At 38.1% G+C, this 20,044-nt stretch overlaps 1 pseudogene; it reads left to right on the top strand.

Moving 5' to 3' along the window:
• Positions 1–18,647: 18,647 nt before the first annotated feature.
• Positions 18,648–19,553, top strand: Gm49060 (annotated as a pseudogene).
• Positions 19,554–20,044: the final 491 nt, after the last annotated feature.

The following is a 20,044-nucleotide window of genomic DNA, read 5'->3' on the forward strand; positions in this document are numbered from 1 at the left end:
CTTATGAAGACTACAATTTAGAAGAGAGAAACTAAATATGAAGACCAAATAACAAAAACAAAATTTAGAAGTATGTTTTCCCTTCTGAGAATTAATATTGGGTTGTAAAGGAAATAGAAATATATATAATAAAAATAATTCCTTATATTTAATAATAAAATTTAAAACATTATGAAAGTAAAAAGATAAATATCTATTTCATAAAATTATAAAATAATAGGTTATTTATTGTTTGAAATAGATTTTTAATCCTCATGAAATTCAAGTATAATGAATTTCTCTGCAAAACACTATAATGGTAGTCTTTAAGTGCAAAGGGAACTGACTACAGCAGACACACAAGGAAGAAAGAAAAATCAAATGATATAAAGTTCTAAAATTATTAAATCATTCACTCAGTATATCATTATGAAGGTATCAACAATCTCAGGTATGAAAAAAAAAAGGCATGAGCACAATTTTATGAACATTCTTTACACAACAAATCTGAGGAACAACTCAAGAATACAAAGGGCAAAAGGGGAATGTTGTAGTTAATTAAAGATGATTCAAGTGAAAGAAAGTAAAGTCACAGTCACATGTGGCAAATGCTTTCTTGGCAGAAAAGAATCTAAGAAATAATATGCAATGAAAAATGAGCAGTATAGAAGAACAAAGAATGTATAACTGGTTAAAGTTTTCCTGTGTTTCCCCAGCAGATTGAAAACATCCCATATTTTTTCTGGAGTTATTAAAAAAATCAAGGAAATTTCCCAAGGAAGTTCCTTGACCTTGCTTTTTTCTAATCACATTTTGGTGAAGACTTGAATTTCAGTAAAAAGAGTAAAAAAGAAATGGAACAACTGAGCCAGGACATCCAGTATCTTCAGTTTCAGAGGAAAGTATGTAAACTTGAACATAATTTAATGATTATACTTTTAATATTATCTATTCTACAATACTAAACACCACTAGAAACACTATGAATAGAATCCAAAATTTTAAATGTATGTGAAACAGAGAAATTGAGGTAAAAATCCTTTGTTAGTCAAGTTATGATTCAAGAAATAAGATGAAAGGAAATTAGTTTTAGTAATAAAAAAAAAATCAGAAAGTTATCCCCCAGTGTTCTCCATAGAAATGTTAAGTTTGAAAGATCTAATTTAAAAGGAACCAAAAATAGTCAAATTACAAGGAAAAAACAAGAAAGGAAGAAAAGAAGAGAGAAAAGAAGGAAGGAAGGAAGGAAGGAAGGAAGGAAGGGAGGGAGGGAGGGAGGGAGGGAGGGAGGGAGGGAGGGAGGGAGGGAGGGAGGGAGGGAGAGAGAGAGAGAGAGAGAGAAAGAAAGAGAGAGAGAGAAAGAAAGAAAGAAAAGGAGGAGGGAGGGACAGATGAAGGAAAGAAGGAAGGAAGGAAGGAAGGAAGGAAGGAAGGAAGGAAGGAAGGAAGGAAGGAAGGAAGGAAGGAAGGAAGGAAGGAAGGAAGGAAGGAAGGAAAAAAGACAGGAAAAGGGGGAGGATGAAGGAAAGAAGAGAGGAAGGAAGGCAGAGTGAGAGAAATTCATCCCAACTGAATCTATTTGTAAAACAAAAAGTAGATACAAAAAAAATTTTTTAAAAGAATTACTTAATGTTAAAGTATAATTTAATCACAACCTTTCAGTTCAAACCATCATCTGAGAAAAATCATGATGTCAAAAGAGCACTAAAGTGACAAGAAAGAGATACGCTTAAAAAAAGATAAAAGGGCAATTTAAAGGCATTTTTAAAGTGTTCTTTCTGTATTTTTTCACTTTCATGTTACTAAGTATTAAAAATAAGATGAATACATGCCCTGTAATAAAAGGACAATTGAAATCTGGACACAGTGACACATGCCTTAAATCCCAGGATTTGGATGTAGAGACAAATGAATCTGTGTGATGAGGCCAGCCCAGTGTCATAGTGAGTTCTGGGACAGCCAGAACAGTATACAGAGCAACTGTCTCAAAAACACAACAACAAATACATTAAGAGGCAATAGAAATTTTCAAATAAACAAACTGTGCAAACACAGTGAAGTATAAAAATCTCTCAATAAAATAAGAAAGTGAGATGAAAATAAAAGTTATAATCATAAACACTCCTGCTAGAAGACAAGTCTTAGATTTGACTACAGGAAATATCTCACAGCAATAGGTCTCTCTAAAACAAGATGACAAGAACTTAAAGTAAATGTTTGGACAAGTAGGCACTAGTCACATTCAAAGAGAAGTGACAGTGAAGGCATGTTATTAGCAAAAGTGCAGCAGTCAACAATAAAAAATTAAAATATTTGTAATTTTATTTTTATTTCAAGAAACCACCCATAATAATGATACTGAAATCATAAAAACCTATACCATTTAATATATTTTCAAACATATGAAACAAAATATACAGCAAGAGGTCTAGGGAGACTAAAGGAGATTAGAATTTTATCCAAACTCATGGCTTGGATAAGTAAATTAGATATAAAGCTATCTGAAGGGCTCTAGCCAGCCCAAGCATGGTAAACATGCCTCAGACAGGTCCTGCCCTTCTCTCTTCCCTCTCCCTCGTTAAACCATTAGCTTACATTCCTGAAGATACCCACTAAGGTCTAGCCCCTTATTTAGCCACTTGCTTGTGTCTGACTCATTTCGGCAGCAGATAACCACCATCCAACTATCAAAATATCAAGGCTCACCAACCAAACCTAGCCCATCCTAACACCGACCTCCTTTTTTTCCTTGTTAAAATTAACCCTTGCAAAGCTATTTGCTACTGTTTGCCTGATTCAGATCCAGCCACCTTGTCTCTTTGCCTTTCTTAATAAAAAATTGCTTTGTGTTTGGAAATTTGTGATTGGATATAGTCTGTGCTTAAAGTTTGGCTCAGAAGGAAGCAGTTCTAGGTCCTTTCAGTATATAACCATTTAAAAAGATAAATTTGAAAGAATTATGCTGAGTTACATATATAAAGTGTAAATATACTTTTCTTAATGTTCATGGAACTTCTTAAAATTACAAATGTAAAACCCTACAGAAGTTTCAGAGTACAGTTCCATGATTGCTTTGAAACAAATGCTCAAATTGTGAGTTAATGTCAAAAAGTAAAACCAATATTTTAAGTGTTTGAAAGATTTATTCCTCTCATCTTGAAATAGCTTGCTACTTAAAAATAATAATTATAGAAAGTTTTTCAAAGATATGGAAAAATGACCAACACTACTCAAAAACTGCTGCTTAGCTTTTAAAACTCGTTGCTTTTGAATCATAAGGGGTGGAGGTGGGTGCTTAAGAGGAAAGGAGAAAGGGGGAAATATTAAATATCTCATTCTATAAATTAAGAATTGAAATACAGAAAATAAGAAGAAAGAAGCTGATTCTTTGTATTAGAACAGATGTTAATAATTTAAGCTTAAAAATTTTAAAGTAGAATTAATCCCTCCAAGTAAGGTAGTAAATTAAAAAGACTATTCTCCATTAAAGAATAGTTTGAACTAAAATCCCTGCACAAGCATTTACAACTTAGAAAGAAATACCAAAGTACATAAATGATTGAACTACTACTAAGAATCTATGTTAAGGCTTTGAAAGTGTAAGTAAAACATGTTTCCCCATAAGAAAATGTAATTAACAAAACTGACCTAAAAGTACATGCCATAGAAAGAACAAAAAGTTAATAAATTACTTTGAAAAATTACACCAAGTGTACTGAAAAATTTTTAAAGAACATTAATGACCAAGACATTTTTAAAAATCAAAGAAAAAAATAAATATATATATATGAGAAAGTCAGAGAAATGAATTAACTATATTTAAATTTTTAAGAGAATCTATGAAACGATTGTATTATATTTCAAAAATTCTCATCCGGCATTAGATTTTATTTGATAATGTAATAATATCTTGTAGTATGTTGATAAATATTGACAAATCAAAGAAATAATTGAAAAATATCAATAAATGCTAGAGAAGCTTGCTAAAACTCTCAACACAATAGCAAAGACTTACCCTCATCTTTCTCCTCATTTCTCCAACAGGTTACAGCCTGGAACTCTCTGGAAGATCGTAGAAAAATTTTCGGAAGTCTCGGCTCTACATTTGCTCTTCAGCATCACTGTACAGAGTTGAACTGGTGCTGGGACCTAACTGCTGGCTGTAAAGTCACCATTCTACCTGCTGAAGGCTTTTGAATCTAACTGGTCCCCTCATTCATAGCCACGTGAAAACAGACTAGCGAAGACTTGGGGTAATAACACTGCCATTGACTAGATGCTAAGAGTGCTCTTAGCACATAGACTTCAATACAAGGTTCTCTGGGACCGCCTCAAACAGTCTTGCCACTTCTCACCCTTTCTAAGGCAGACAGCATTTCAAGAGATATCCTGTCCATTTCAGGGACACCCTGGCTTTGGGGCTCTTTCTTGGAACTATTGAAGTATCCAATGGGACTGTTCTGAAGTCACCTCTCCCCTGCCCAATTCCGCTTTCTTCTGCCTCCAGTGTCCACCCCAAGGTTGTTCTGTTAACTATAAAGCAAGGCAGGCACCTTAGGGGAAAGCTGTCACTCCCAAGACTATTAATGCACTTCCAAAGTTTTCCAGTTTGTTTTAGCTCTGTGGAGCTAATTCATGAGGAGCCTGCCAAGGTCACTGAGTCACTCTGACTCTTGAACCTAGAGTAAATTGACAAATCATCATATCAAAGCATGCCTCAGGTACTGGTGTCTGTTCTCTTTCTTTAAACTGAGCATGCTCAGAATGTAACATGTGTTTTCCTAAGTGAGTAAGTAAAGGTTCCTAGAACCTTAAGTTAAATCACCGTATGTCTTTTTTCATAAAGAGCTTTACTTTGGAAATAGCCACTGGTGCTGCCCTTGCCTGCCATTAGTGATAGTGTTTTCTCAACTCTTCCCCCCTTCTATTATCCTGCTTGTTAGGGGGCATTGGTGATGGTGGTGGTAGTGGTGGTAGTAGTGGTGGCTCTGGTCGGTCGGTTGATGGTTGTTGTTTGTGCACTCACCAAAATGTCTAGCCATTAGTGTCTTTCATACTCCTTTATAAGCAAAACTTCAACTCAGAGTCTGATTCCAAGAGAAAACTACAGAACATTTTAACCTATAATGCAGTTACTGTATTCTGTGCCTAGCTCTAACACTAAAACCAGATATCAATCTTGTGACAGAATTTGGTAATATGTCAGAAACACAGATGTGGGTGGGAAGTCTAGGAGATTAACCTTCTGCTTCTGCGGCCTTGCTCTGGGTCTCACTGATTCATCTGTAAAAATGAGACAGTGGATACTAAGGGTGTGGAAGGTCTTTCCAGATCCAAAAGGGAAGAAAAAGACAATCAGCACACGTACGTCCTACATTGAAAGCCTTCATGCCCACAAAACCATCTGGCTAATTTTATGAAATATATACTAATGCAATGTACGATAAAAACAAATAGATCACTTGAGGTTGAACTTAGAATGCTAAAAGGAGAGCCAAGAGAATTGGGAAAGGAAATGGACATTATTTTTATTTATTCATCTACCAAGTCATCTATTTATTAGCCATTTATTGGGAAGCTACTTAATGCCAGGTTTTGTGTTAGCCAATAAGTCAATAAGATATGGTCCCTTCCATCTAAAATCTCATAAGTCAATGAGTATAATGTATGACTAAATAGTGTGGCAATAACCTATTAATGTAAGTTCAAACATCGGATGCTATGAATTCTGTGGAGATACTTAAATATACACCTAACTGCATCTGGAAAGTGAAGGGTTAGCACTTCTGACATAAAACTGGAATCCCTTTAGATACATGAAGCAGTATACATAAAACACAGTCCCCTCATCAACACAAACCTTTACACACTTATTCTAAATACTGGCTCAGTGTCTCAAGGTATGGTCAGAGGCAGTGTCAGGAAAAATTAGCAAATGTGGTTCTCGGTCCCAGAAAGACAACAGAGGTCTGAATGTAGAGCCTGGTAAAGAATGTTGAAACCAGGGTGAATGGGTAGATTGACAGATGGCCTGTGCATAAGACACTCAAGAAACCTTAGGGGTACTCCATAGCTTATACCTGGGACAATGTCACTTTCTACCTACTATCTTAGCATATTTAGATATCTGTAGATGTTCCATTCTATTCCAACACGTTCCCCTTTGAAGGATAAATTGCTTCAGTCATCTTAGTCACAAGAGGAAATGGCTCTAACATAACGAAAAGCACAGAATAGGGAGTGAGTTGTATTAGAATTACACATACAATTTCTACTAGAAATTCCTTCTAAAGAATATGTTTTGGGCAGTAGTGGTGCACACCTTTTATCCCAGCATTTGGGAGGCAGAGGCATGGATTTCTGAGTTCGAGGCCAGCCTGGTCTACAGAGTGAGTTCCAGGACAGCCAGGGCTATACAGAGAAACCCTGTCTTGAAAAACAAGAATATGTTGAAACCAGCGTAAGTGGGAAAACTATGGACTGACCCCAACATGCACTGACATAGTGAAACAGATGATTGAAAGACCCATATAGACAATGCTAGAAACTATGTAAACTCTGAATCAGTAACGGATGATCAAGGTAGAAAGATGACAAAGACCCTAAACAGGATGCTGGCATGATAGTCAATATTTGGGAAATTTCCAAGTAAAATTTGCATAACATGCTAATTTACGTATCACAGAAAGGTTAAAATGCAGCTAAGTTGTGGATGACACCTATGTGACCTGCTGAAACAAACCCCCTAGATTCATGCCATGTCATGAATACTCCATTATTTAACAGCTTAGGAAAATCTTTCCAATAGGGTGGAAGGGTTTGGTGAGAAGATATGTTTAGATTATATAACTATATCCCAGAAAATAAAATTATGACCTTAAGCCTCATAAATCATAGTGAGGTCCAAATTTACTAGTAATATGTGTGTTTTAATTGTATTTCTAAACAATGATAATAAATAAATAAGGAAACTTAAACAGTTCTGAAAGATGTCTTTCAAAAGAAAGAATATAAATTGCTTATAAATTCATATTTTACTCAGGAAGAAAAAATGATAGATCATATTATTAAAGAATTAAAATATCACCAAAAATGTAAAACTATATGCCTATTAATAATATGCCTGCTTCCTTTGCCTCTTAGGCTACTTTCTGTTTCACAGCATGATCTTATATTCCTTCATAAGGTTTCATAAGGTCATTTTTCTGGGTTCCTTGTGTTCTACAACCTCACCATTTTAGATAGTTTCAACCAGGAAATGGAAAGTAGCAGTAAAGGAAGGAGGAGCCATGAAATGCAATATATGAACTTTATCAGTGACTCTGGCCCTTAGTTGTGAGACCTCAGCAGCACTTCACACAGTGTGACAATCAAAACTCTCTCCAGACACCTGGTTAGATGGAGCAAAATCCCACCAAATGAGACTAACTCTTCTGGTAGTGAGAAAGATATTGTCTTGGTCAGCTCTGGCTGCCATAATAAAACACAGTAGACAGAGCACCTGAAACACTAGCTATTGTATCTCATAGTTCTAGAGACTGTCTCAGATCAACACGCTAGCCTCTGGTGGAAACTCCACTATCTTACAGACTGTCTCCTTGCTGTACATGTAAGTGGTGAAAGACAGAAAGAGCTCACTGTTTCTCTTTTTATAAAGACTCCAATCCTTTAGACCTTTTTGTCTGGGAGGCTCACTCTTTCAACTTCCTTTACACTTAGTTACATAAGATGGACAAGCCCCATCTGCACACAGAGACACACTGGAATTTTGACCTTCAGCAGACCAAATCCCAGTATATTGCAAGAAAGTAATAAAAAAAATCCTCTGTAGTATAGTTGTCTAACATTTTTTAATATATTTAGAAGTTTTTATTGCTTCACAAACCTTTATTGCTATTACTATGTAAATTTTATTTTGCGTTTAAATTTGATATATGATTAAATTTATTTCACCTGTGATCTGTGAAAATTTCTGGACAAATGATTGATTTTAAAATCTTTTAAAATTAATAATACCTATTTACCAGTTTCTCAAGGTTGTTATCATTACTGGGACATATTTTTGAGCTATAATCAATTATTATCATTGTCAGATTTCTCATTTGACCGTAGAAAGGAATTACAAGAAATCTACATAGGTATAACAGTGGTAGATAAGATTATGAAAGGACTCTAGAATCAGGGAAGTAGAGGAAACTATAATCAAATCCTGGCAAACATAAAAAGTAAATAACCATGATATGAAACGTGAATTAAATGATCAATGGTTAGTTGCTAGACCACAAGGCATATGAAATCTGTGTAGAAATGACTAACATTAGAGTCATATAAATTCAGTTTAAATCTAGATCAGACACAAATCAGCCTGTGGGACCCTTGAACATATCATGTCACATGATCTGAGAAGTGACAGCAGGGAAGAATTTGATGTACATTTTTAGCAGAAATACACAGGGTGGCAAGGTGATGGGTGGAGAGATTCCAGTCCATGCTAAAGATGTGACTCCTGGGAGGGAAAGAAGAAAGGGAAGGAGAATTTGATGTGAAAGCAATTATTCCACTTCTAAGAATCCTCAGCTCAGAGCACAGAGTCACATCAGAAGAGTCCTGTGGAGGACAAGAATCCCCAATTCTGTCCACCATCCATGGTCCATCATTGGCTAGAGAGATCAAGATAGACTGTAGACTTAGGGTGATGCACTAAAACTATAATAGTTGGTTCTCTTGAAGGGCCACAAGCCCTAGCTTACTGATAGAAGTAACTAAGTACATGTATTCATTCAAATAAGCGTAGACTGAAAATATTTTCTTGACATTCTTTCTTTTATTTAAATTTTATTTTATTTTTATTTTTTACACTCTATATTCCATTCCCGCCCTCCCATCCACTCTCCAACTGCTCCACATCCCACACCTCCTCCCCACCCCACCCCATCTCCATGTGAATGCCCCCACCCCCTACCCCACCTGACCTCCAAACTCCCTAGGACCTCCAATCTCTTCAGGGATAGATGCATCATCTGTGAATGAACACAGACCCGGAAGTCCTCTACTGTACATGTTTTGGGGGCCTCATATCAGATGGTGTATGCTGTCTGTTTGGTGGTCCAGTGTTTGAGAGATCTCAGGGGTCCAGACTAATTGAGACTTCTGGTCCTCCTACAGGATCGCCCTTCTTCTCAGCTTCTTTCAGCCTTCTCTAATTCAACAACAGGGGTCAGCTGCTTCTGTCCATTGGTTGGGTACAAATATCTGCATCTGACTGTTTCAGCTGCTTGTTGGGTCTTTCAGAGGGCAGTCATGGTAGATCACATAGAAAATATCTTAAGCCTTGCAGATGTTTGTCTCTGTGTTTAAAATCAGTGGTTATTTCTTTTTATTGCACTTGTACTGAGACCAAAATCAACACTTAAATCCATAAAACTGTCAGCTAGCAAAAAATAAAATAAAATCTGATATTGAAAGGCACAAGTCCAGTGGATCCATGAGGGGGGAGGGTGGGAGCTATCACTCTTCAATTTGGGCCAAATTTCATATCTAAGCATCTAATTCAAGGCAAAAGGACATCCATGTATTGAATGAGTATTTGCAGGTTGGATGCAGTTTTAATTAGACACCAAAGAGTGTTCTAAGTCAGCAAAGTAAACATACAAAAATGTAAAAAAAAAAATTTAAAAACAAACTTATAATTTGGCAGGTTAGGGAGCTGGGAAAATGTAATAGGAACACAGAGATCAGTCAAGAGTCTGGGTATGATAAAGCCCTAAATTAGGAAGTGAAGTTTAACCAGTTGAGAAGATCAGAAGTTGAGATCTTTGGTTGGTAAGTGGACTCTGTTGTTGCATACTGACAATGGAAAGACCAGATGAGTCAACTACCTCCAGATGCTTTTGGTGGGAAAGCAAATATAGGAGCACTATCAGAGTTCTCAAATACTGGACTGGGAAGACAGGCCTCTATTATCTACACTTTGACTGAACTAGGTAAACTAGATGGGGATGGTAGCCATTTTGGGCAAGAGTCTACAAAGCAACACACTCAGAGCTCTGATTATCCAAATCACTGTCTCCAAGATATCAATGGAGTAATAAAGGAAAGTTTAGACTAAGGGAGGTAGTGAAATGCACATATAGACTTACTAAAGAAGAATAAACACAGCATCAAGAGCATACACAAGAAGAATTTTAGGCAAGGCAAAAGACAAGACATGACAGAAAAGATTAATGCTAGTGCTGCTCAGGAGAGTTAAAGACAAGTGTAACTTAGGAATTTTGTGTGTGTTTTGAAATCCAGGGAGAAGGAGTGAAGTTAACACACTGTTAAATCTGCATATCTCTTTAACAGATTTAATTTATACCCTGTCTTTCTTCTGGTTGTTGGTCTCATGTTTCTCCACTTAACAATGAAAAACTTAGAACCTACAAACGGGTAGAGAGAATTAGGGATTCCTTACAAGTATAAATTATTTATCACTCTATCCCACTCTCTTCTTACCTTCATTGGGATGCTTCCAAATTGACAAAGAAACCTATTTACTGCTAATTGATTAGCACTCTAAATTCATTGACACTGCAGCAGTAACAAGCATCACAAGTGGTTCAGCTGAGTTGAGCTGCAGCACACCACAGGGAAGGAGGCAAAATGTGGCCAGGGCGGGTTCTCCTTGCAGTCAGTGGCGTTTCGAGTTCACATGCACATGTTTCTAAACTCAACACGACAGTCTTAATGTGGTCGAAAGACAAGCTAAAATGCAGACTTCATCTCTGAAGTACAGAAGATGGTCAATGGGAATTAATTCAGAAGAACAATTCCTCTTTGTTCTACTAGATGTTGGATACAGTCTCGTAAAAACATAGGACCAGGTTTGCTTTTTAATCTAGTTCAGGCTTCCAAGTACAGCAAGTATTAAATTTTAAAGTAAATAAAATAATTGCAATCAAATCTAGCATTGCATGAAAATTATATGCAATTAAAATAAGTTTAAAAGAGATTTATTTTCTAATATTTTACAAGAAATTGCTTGTCTGTAGTATTAGCCATTTGGCATAGTTAAAGGGTTATTGTAGAAGTTATGACACAAATTGAGACTATTTATTATCAATGTCATAGTTAATTATAATAAATCTAAAGGTCAAAAGCATAAAAGCAATCAAAGAAAAAATAATTGAAATTTATAAACTTCAGCTCTTTTACCCAATTTATAAGAATGACAAGTTATACTATAAATATTATCACCATTTTGTTCACTCAACAAATATGATTTTGAATTCCCAATTCAAGACAAGAATTATTGTAATTGTAAACAAAACTGACCAAAGAAATCTTTATTTCTAGTGATCTAATATGTCTAAGAGTATAGTATGACAAGACAGGAATGAAAAATGTGTCTGTCAAGCAGTAGCAATGCTAAGAAAAAGCAATAGCATAGAAGAGTGGGCAAAATAGAGAAACATAATGTTTGCTATTTAATAATGAGTGGTCCCAGGAGGCCTCTCTGGGACAGTCATATTTCAACAGATACATAAAGATGTGGAAATAGCAATTTCCTTATCTGGAGGAAGAGGATTCTGCTCCCAAAGAATAAGAATGATCAAAAGCCTTGAGGTTTTGAGAGCTGGTTCAGGACACTAAAGAAGGGGAACTGTCATTACAGCCAAGTGGATGGGAGAAAAAAGGGAGTCTGATAGGGGAGCATTGAGATGAAACAAAGTAGAGAAGCTGATGTGTAGACCTAGCATTGTAAGTGGACCAACCATGTCCTCTGTGGGATGGTAACAAGCGAACAGCCTCAGAGGAAAGGCAGCAGGGCTGCTTGGGAGATACTGACACAGACGAGGCAAGACCTTGTTGGGAGGCAGCAGGAAAGGGCTCAGCGACATCAAGCTGGCCTATCAGCCTGTAGCCTAGACTAGTTGTCTAGTTCTACAGGGCAAGAGGAGTCAAGGGTGACTGAGAGTCATTCCCTGGCAGAGCGCTTATGGGATCAATTAAGACAGAGAAATTAATAGAATTTTTTTAAAATCAAATCAAACTTGGGATGACAAGAAACATTCTAAGTGGCGATTAGAGTGGCACGTGATATGTGGCTAGCCTATCACAGATCAAAGTTTCTATTGCTTCTGGAGAGGGCTGTGTCAAAAGTAAAATAAATAGGTGAATATCCCAAACATCATACAAATATTGAAATAGCAGTGAAGCAATATAGCCAGAGAGTCACAGGCTGGGATGAACTCAGCATTACCCTGTGTTGTGCTGTCTCTAAAATCCAGTATAGCAAGTTCCATGAGTGGGTGACTCAGACAGACCAAATTCTAAGGGATATAAATTCTCTCAAATAATTCCCCCAGAAATAAAGCTCGAAAGAACAAAAGAGTTCTTGTGCAAGCAACTCATTCCTTTGGAAATCGGGGCTTGTTTTAGGCCAAAGAGTGAAATTCAGAAAGCTCTAGTATCTGAAGAAGCAACATGAGGAGAGACACATACTACAAACACTAGAACTCAGGCTTTCCAGGTAGGAGCTAAGAGACCTTGCTCTATCCTTCAAAACTATGCCTGCCTGTCATTATTTATTTTAAAAAAATCAAATAATGCTCCCACAAAATTATTGGCAAAATATAAAAGTAAAAATAAAAAATTAACTGTGTGGAATAATATAAAATGTTTTTGTCTTAAAATATATCATATGTTCTAGAACATAACATAGCTATTAAGTCCTTGTGTTCATACTCTAGGCTTTGAGATGACAATGGACAAGGAATAAAATCAGCGCAAGAATATTCATTAGTCGTGTAGGTAAATGTGAGCTCTCATTGATATGAATTAATTTACACAGCAGGAGGCCAGGAGACCTTCATTTTTGTCATCTACTATGTGCAAGGTATTTTGTAAACATTGGTTGAATTAAGATCCAAAGCAAGCACACAGGGTAAATATTTTCATCCCATTTTATAAATAACGCTAGATAATTCAAGAAACTCGCAAAAGAGCCTGCAGCCGGTAATTGTTTCTGTCATGGGCTTGATTTGGAAACCTCTTTACACTTCATCACTCTGTCTCCTTGGAGGCTGCTTCACACCCTGTCTCTGTTGCTTAGTGCTGTGTTACAGTGTGGTAGTGGGACCAGGTCGGTAGCCTAAGAATAACCTGTGAACATGGCCCATCTACGCTTTAGTTGTCTGTTAGGGTTAGGGTTAGGGTTAGGGTTAGGGTTAGGGTTAGGGTTAGGGTTAGGGTTAGGGTTAGGGTTAGGGTTAGGGTTAGGGTTAGGGTTAGGGTTAGGGTTAGGGTTAGGGTTAGGGTTAGGGTTAGGGTTAGGGTTAGGGTTAGGTCTTCTTCTCTGGGTCCCACCAGCTACTGTGCTGTCTCTGTGTTTTGCTTCTCATGGCAGAAACCCAAAGCCCCACTCTAACTCCATGTTACTCCTGATCTTATGTCAAGGCATGTTTTCAGCCAGCATTTTAGCATCTACAAAACTTACCAGCAATATCATTTGACTAATGCTACTACGTTTTGCAGAAACATGGAAGTGTTCTTTAAATGCTCCTTCTAAATCACACCTCCGTTTTGTGGCTGCCACAGGTGAGATATCTTTGTAATTTTTTTAATCTGGCATCCAGAAGGGCTCATGGCATTTTTATTCATGTCTGTCATTTTTCCTGCTCATATTTGATTCCCCTCCACCTCACCAGTCCTCCTCCTCCTCATCAACTTTCTTTGGATCACTCCCTCCTGCCCACAAACAGTTCTACTCTTCCTCATGCTCTGTGAGTGTGAGTGCGTGTCTGTGTCTGTATGTATCTTTGTATGTATCTGTATGTCTGTGTGTGTCTGTGTTTGTCTGTGTGTGTGTCTGTGACTCTGTGTATTTTTGTGTCTGTGTGTGTGTTTTTTATGTCAGTGTGTGTCTGTGTGTATGTCTCTGTGTGTCTGTGTGTGTGTCTGTGTGTATGTGTGTGTTTGTGTGTCTGTGTGTGTGTGTGTGTGTGTGTCTATGTGTGTGTGGGTATGTGACTGAGTGAATTTCAATCTAGCTCCACCTACAACAGAAGGGTAATATTTTGCATTCCATGCACCCTATAACGTTTTTAGTTAACTTTTTATTGATTCTTTTGTGAGTTTCACATCATGCACCTTAGTTCCACCCATCTCATTGTACCCTTGTGCCCTATGCCCTTGCAACCACCCCCCAAAAATATTTTTAAACACACAAGCAAACACAAAACAGTAACAAACAAACAAAAACATCAAATGCATCACATTTGGAAGGTATAGTATGTCACAGTGTGTCCCACAGTGTACCCCTCTGTCCACACATCTTCACTTGCAAATGTTCATTGCAATGAATCGTTGGTCTGGTTCAAAGTCTCTGGCTTCTGTCACACCACCAATACTGGATCCTCACCGGGACTCCTCCTGGTTATCTGTCACACCACCAATACTGGATCTTCACCGGGATTCCTCCTGGTTATCCGGTTGTTGCCCTGTGTAATGGAGATCCTGCAGCTTTGAATCAGCAGGTCTGGTCCTTTTACACACTCCAGCAGTTCACAAATGATACAGATTTGGGGGTGGGCCAATTCAAAGCCCTGGATCTGGGCCTAGGTAGTAGAGGACCTGGTCAGCCTGCTGGATCTCCCTTATCCACAACAACAGGACAAGCTCTCAAAGGCTGCTCCAGCTAGGCCACCCAGTGAGTCCATCAGCAGGAGACAGGATTAGTTCTCCTGCTCTCACATCCTGCAGCAGGCTCCCCTGCACCCACACATCCTGCAGCAGGCTCCCCTGCACCCACACATCCTGCAGCAGGCTCACCTGCACCCCTGCCTTCTTTTTATTTACTTCCTCCTCCCTTCACACTTCGTTCAACCTTCTCAGCATCTTCTTTCTAATTTCATGTAATAGATATATGATAAATAGATAGATCGATAGGTGATAGATAATCTATATGTAAAAAAAGTTTGATGTTTGTCTTTCTAAATCTGGCTTATTTTATTTAATATGAATGCTCCTTTTTCCTAAAATAAGACCTTTATTCTTTTTAATAATTGAATAAAACTCCATTCCACTTTTATTTGCATAGCTGTCATTCTAACCAAGATCACCAGTTACCTCCCACCTGAATTTTGCAGCTCCCTTTCCATCACCCTTGGTGTCTCTTTCCCCTATAATCCACTCTCCATGTATTGCTATTACATCTAAACCTAACCACTCTTAGGTCACTTAATTCGCACTTCATTTCCAATAACTCTGCATCCTGTTCTGTCACACCTATCACGGGCCACCTCCCATAAGCCAGTGGCTCTTGCTCACACCTTCATCCTACATGAACCCGAAGAACTCAAAGCCATCTCCTTTCGTACTTCAAAGTTCCTGAAGAAATATTGCCTCTAGTACTGTGACGTGAATATGATGAATATTATACATATGTATGAAATTGGCATCCTATCTACCTGCCCAGCTTTGTCCTCCATAAGGTATAATATATCATGTGGCATTATTTTGTCTAATACATAAAACTGAATCACACATCCTGTCTCATTATGCATTTATTAGTTATATTATTCAGGATCATTTTCTTAACGATACAAGAGAATAGGTATATATGTATATACTTACATATATCTAATCTTATAATGTACTTTGCAAAAGTTTAATTAATGATATTGATGGATTTCCTATTCAAATCATCCTAATTCTCGTGACAAAATGAAAACATTAGAGATGACTTGATTTAACGCATAAAGATCCTATCTAAACCTACTTAAGACCCATCAGAATCTTGTCCAAGCCATTAGTTCATAATACATTTAATTGTAAATAAATTCTGTACTTCTTTATCTTGGAACAGGGATAAACATAATCAAGGGCCATTACTAAGCATGTGGAAAGATGGGCTGATGTGGACAAAGTGAGAAGAAACAGACTTAGTTTTCGCCAGTCTTCACATTCATTGTCTTAAAATTCTTATAAAATTAGTGTATATTCACTGTTACAAAAGACATGCCTTGAAAACTCACAAGTTTTATTTACATAAAACAAAAATCATGATCAAAATTAAAAGTATAAGGGAAGTCATATAACCAATTAAAAACAAAATAACTCTAGAATGTTTGTTTGTACAGTTTTAAGTTTTGACCAGCAAAAGGCAATCAAATGAATAAAAAAGAACTGAGAAATTCTCAAGAGAAAAAAAAAACTCAAAGTATATAAGTATTTTCACAACTATTTCTGTGACTGGCTATCCTATAATATATCTCTATAAATACTTTGTAGGTATTTATAATACTCATAAGGCTGACTTCTATTTAATAATATATTTCTAAAGTCTATATTTATCCAACCTTAATTTGCACATTAAATTTGAAAATAAATCTAACATAATGACTTACTATGAAGTATAAAATATTATATAATTATGCTAAATATACAATAAATCCAATGTGAATATTAAATGTTATTACTATATATGTCTTTTATCTACAGTTAAACAAATTGCTGGACATAATTTTAGTGCTACAGAAAAGAGTATATCCTGTGCCAACGATGTATGTGTGTTTTGTGTATGGGCACATATATGAATGCATATATATTGGTGATTTTATGCTTACCAGAGGAAGATTTAAGTTGTACTACTCTACTTCCGGTCTTGCTCCCCTGAGGTAGTCTCTCTTACTGAACCCAGAACTAAGGTTGGCAGTCAACAGCAACTTCTCTCTTCCTATGACCTCCAACAGTGAGATTAAAGATGCATGTGACCACACCCAACTTTTTATTGTTGGTCCTGGGGAGTATAGTTTGAGTCTTTGGGTCTTCAAGTTACTCATCAAGTGCATTTACCCACTGAGCCAACTCTCGAGTCTTTAAAGAAAATATTTTGCACAAGTTTTAAAAAGAAAAAAAAAATAACAGGTTCACATAAACAATGAAAAAAATTTCAATCATCAGAAGCTGTAACTGGCAAAATCATAACTGGATCAGGTTGGAATAATGAATGAAAAACTCCCTTGTGTTTATGGAATCCAAAAGTAAGAAAATATACCTAATTTAAGAAATAATAATCAAGGGCTGGAGAGATGGCTCAGTGGTTAAGAGCATTGACTGTTCTTCCAGAGGTCCTGAGTTCAATTCTCAGCAGCCACATGGTGCTCACAACCATCTTTAATGAGATTCATTGCTGTCTTCTGATGTGTCTGAGGACAGCTACAGTGTACTCATATACATAAATGAATAAACCTTTTTTTAAAAAAGAAATAATTATCAAAATCTAAAGCTGCATATCAATACTATAACAATAAACTTGAGATCTCAGTGAGCTATAGCAGGAAACTTGTTTTACTTGTTTGGTTGGTTTGTTTTATTTAATCGTGGGTTTTGGTGCCAATCACAATGCAGCTGGTCTTCAGCGGTGTCAAGGACTCTCCAAATTCAGATCCATCTATTTCTTCACCATCTGAGGCAAAAATCTATCTGGGACAGGCAAAAGATGAATGACAGGTAACACAAATTACCGCTTCTGCTGACGTTCACAGTTTATTGGCTCACACAGTACACATGGCCATGTCTAAAGTCAACTTAACAAGGAGGTAGATTTCACGTACTACTTTGACTATCTCAGATACTACAAAGTTATACATAAAATAAACGTGTTTTTTGATATTCAGGTTGAGAGTATAAAAAAATGAGAACAATAATCCAATCTACTATGGCATTCATACTTCCAATCTTGATTTTAAGAAACAACATTCGCTGTGATTATTTAAATACCAGTCTAAATCAACCTTCTTTAAAATTAATGTGTTGACAAAGTACATTTTCTTATAGGCATGCTTTTCTGAAATAAACATGTATTTATTTGAGAATGTTTTAAAAAGAATGAATCAAAACAGAAAGAAAGAAAGAAAGAAAGAAAGAAAGGAAGGAAGGAAGGAAGGAAGGAAGGAAGGAAGGAAGGAAGGAAGGAAGGAAGAAAGAAAGAAAGAAAGGAAGGAAGAAAGAAAGAAAGAAAGAAAGAAAGGAAGGAAGGAAGGAAGAAAGGAAGAAAGAAAGAAAGAAAGAAAGAAAGAAAAGACTTAAAAGCTCTCAGATTCAAATAAATAGAATTAATGGGAAGAAAAGTTTTTAATCTAGTCAACATCAATATCCATTAGCTACTACAATTTATTATAGGATATTAATTTATTGGTCTCACAAAAATTTTCAATGCAATAGGAAAACAACTAAGATTTGTTCTCATAATGGGCTAGAAGAAAGTTTTAAAATTCTTGACTGTACAAAGTACTAGGAAAGATATTTAAAGTAGTCTATGTTACAATGTCTTGGAAAAAATTCAAGATCTACGACTTATAGGTGAAAGATCTTCATATCTTCCATAAATCCTAATACTAAAAATAAAATGAAAAAGAGAGATATGCAAAAAGTATATTTCTATGACAAGAAAAGAATTTTACAAGATTTTACAAGAAGTAAAAATTACATCAGCCTGGTCTACAGAGTGAGTTCCAGGACAGCCAGGGCTATACAATGAAACCCTGTCTCAAAAAAAAAAAAAATTACATCAGAAAAAACAAACAAAATATTATAACTAGCAAATGACAGATAATTTATTACTCAAAATTAAAAATAAAACAACCTGCCTGCTACCCCCAGCTAGCCCTGGCCATCCATGACCCATGCTACTGGGGGGCCAGGGTGGACAGCTTCAGCTGCTTCATATAGCAAGAAAGGGAACTTTCATGCCACAGCTGGAGGGGCCTCCTCAGTCTCTGCCCTCCATCACTAACTCCCTCTCTGCCTCCTCCCCCCCTCCCAGCCCCCCCCCCCCCGCTGGAACCCAAGAGGCTGCAGCAGCTGCAGGAATGTCTGGAGGCACCAGTCATAGATCAGGCCACTGCCCTGGCGTGTGCCTCTGCCCCGGGGCTGTTGGTCTTCCAGCCCTCAGTAGACAGAGATATCTTCTACCAGCACCTACTCCTCCAGCAAGCCTCCACCTGAGCACCCAGCACCAGAGCGCCCTGCACCCAGGGCGACAGCACCCCCAAGTGGGCCACGCATCCATGCCTTCTTGGACCTCTCAGGCCAGTGCCCGGTGCAGCTGAGCTCACTGAAGGCTTGGCAGGAGCCTGGGAAGGCCATGCAGCTGCCTGGTGGAAGAGACATCAAGGTCAGACCTCCGGGCAACAGACACAGTCCAAATGGCCCAAGCGACGGACTCAACTGTCTAGCATCTTCTCCTCGTTCACAAGCTACTTGGACTCCCCAGATGACAGCAGTGACCCTCATAGCCAAGACCTCTCTACCTCAGAGGCCTGTCCTCAGCCACCCAGGATTCCACCCTCCCAGGAGTTGACACCAGAGCTGTGGGCCCAAGGTGTGCAGCATGAACGCTGACTGACCCTCTGGGACTACAAGGCCAAGCTGCCACTTCAGAGGGACACTCCAGGACCTGTGGCTACACCACCCTCCCAGGCCTCTAGCCTCCAGACCATGTCTTTCAAGCAGCAAATGTCTGTCCTCTTTGGCTCCCAACCTCCCCGGAAGAAGCTACGAATGGGCTTCTGAGTGGGTCAAGCCATGTCTGAGAGAGAACCTAGCCTTCATCCTGGAGCGCTGCACTGAGCTTAACCACTCCAGGGCAGAGCCTCTCTGCCTCGCAGAGAACAGTGTGCCCATGGAAACGTGAGCAGTGTAGAGCCAGGCTGAAGCAATGGGGAACAAGTCTGTTTCGTGTATTTGATGGTAGGACATTCCCGAGAGCAGCTGCAGAGGCTACATCAGGATCGCTAATGCAGAGTCCCTGTAGTCCTGAGGTCCCCCCAGCCCCACCCCCACCCCCAGTCCTTCTCCCACTGCCATTCTCTGGGCCACATGAAGCTGCAGAAAGAGCCAGGAGAACATGCCACAGAAGCTCAGAGCAGCCACGAGCAAGGGCCAGCTCCTGACGCTTGGGGATCTGGGTTCGTCTCCAGGGTAAAGTGCAGAGGTTTCTAGCAACCTCAGTGCAGCGGGGTTGCTAGAAAGTAGCCTTAACCTCCTGTCCTCGAAGACACCTCAGCTCGTGTGCCTCCTG

This window comes from Mus musculus, chromosome 14 (genome assembly GCF_000001635.26).
Source record: "Mus musculus strain C57BL/6J chromosome 14, GRCm38.p6 C57BL/6J".
NCBI classification, from domain to species: Eukaryota; Metazoa; Chordata; class Mammalia; order Rodentia; family Muridae; genus Mus; species Mus musculus.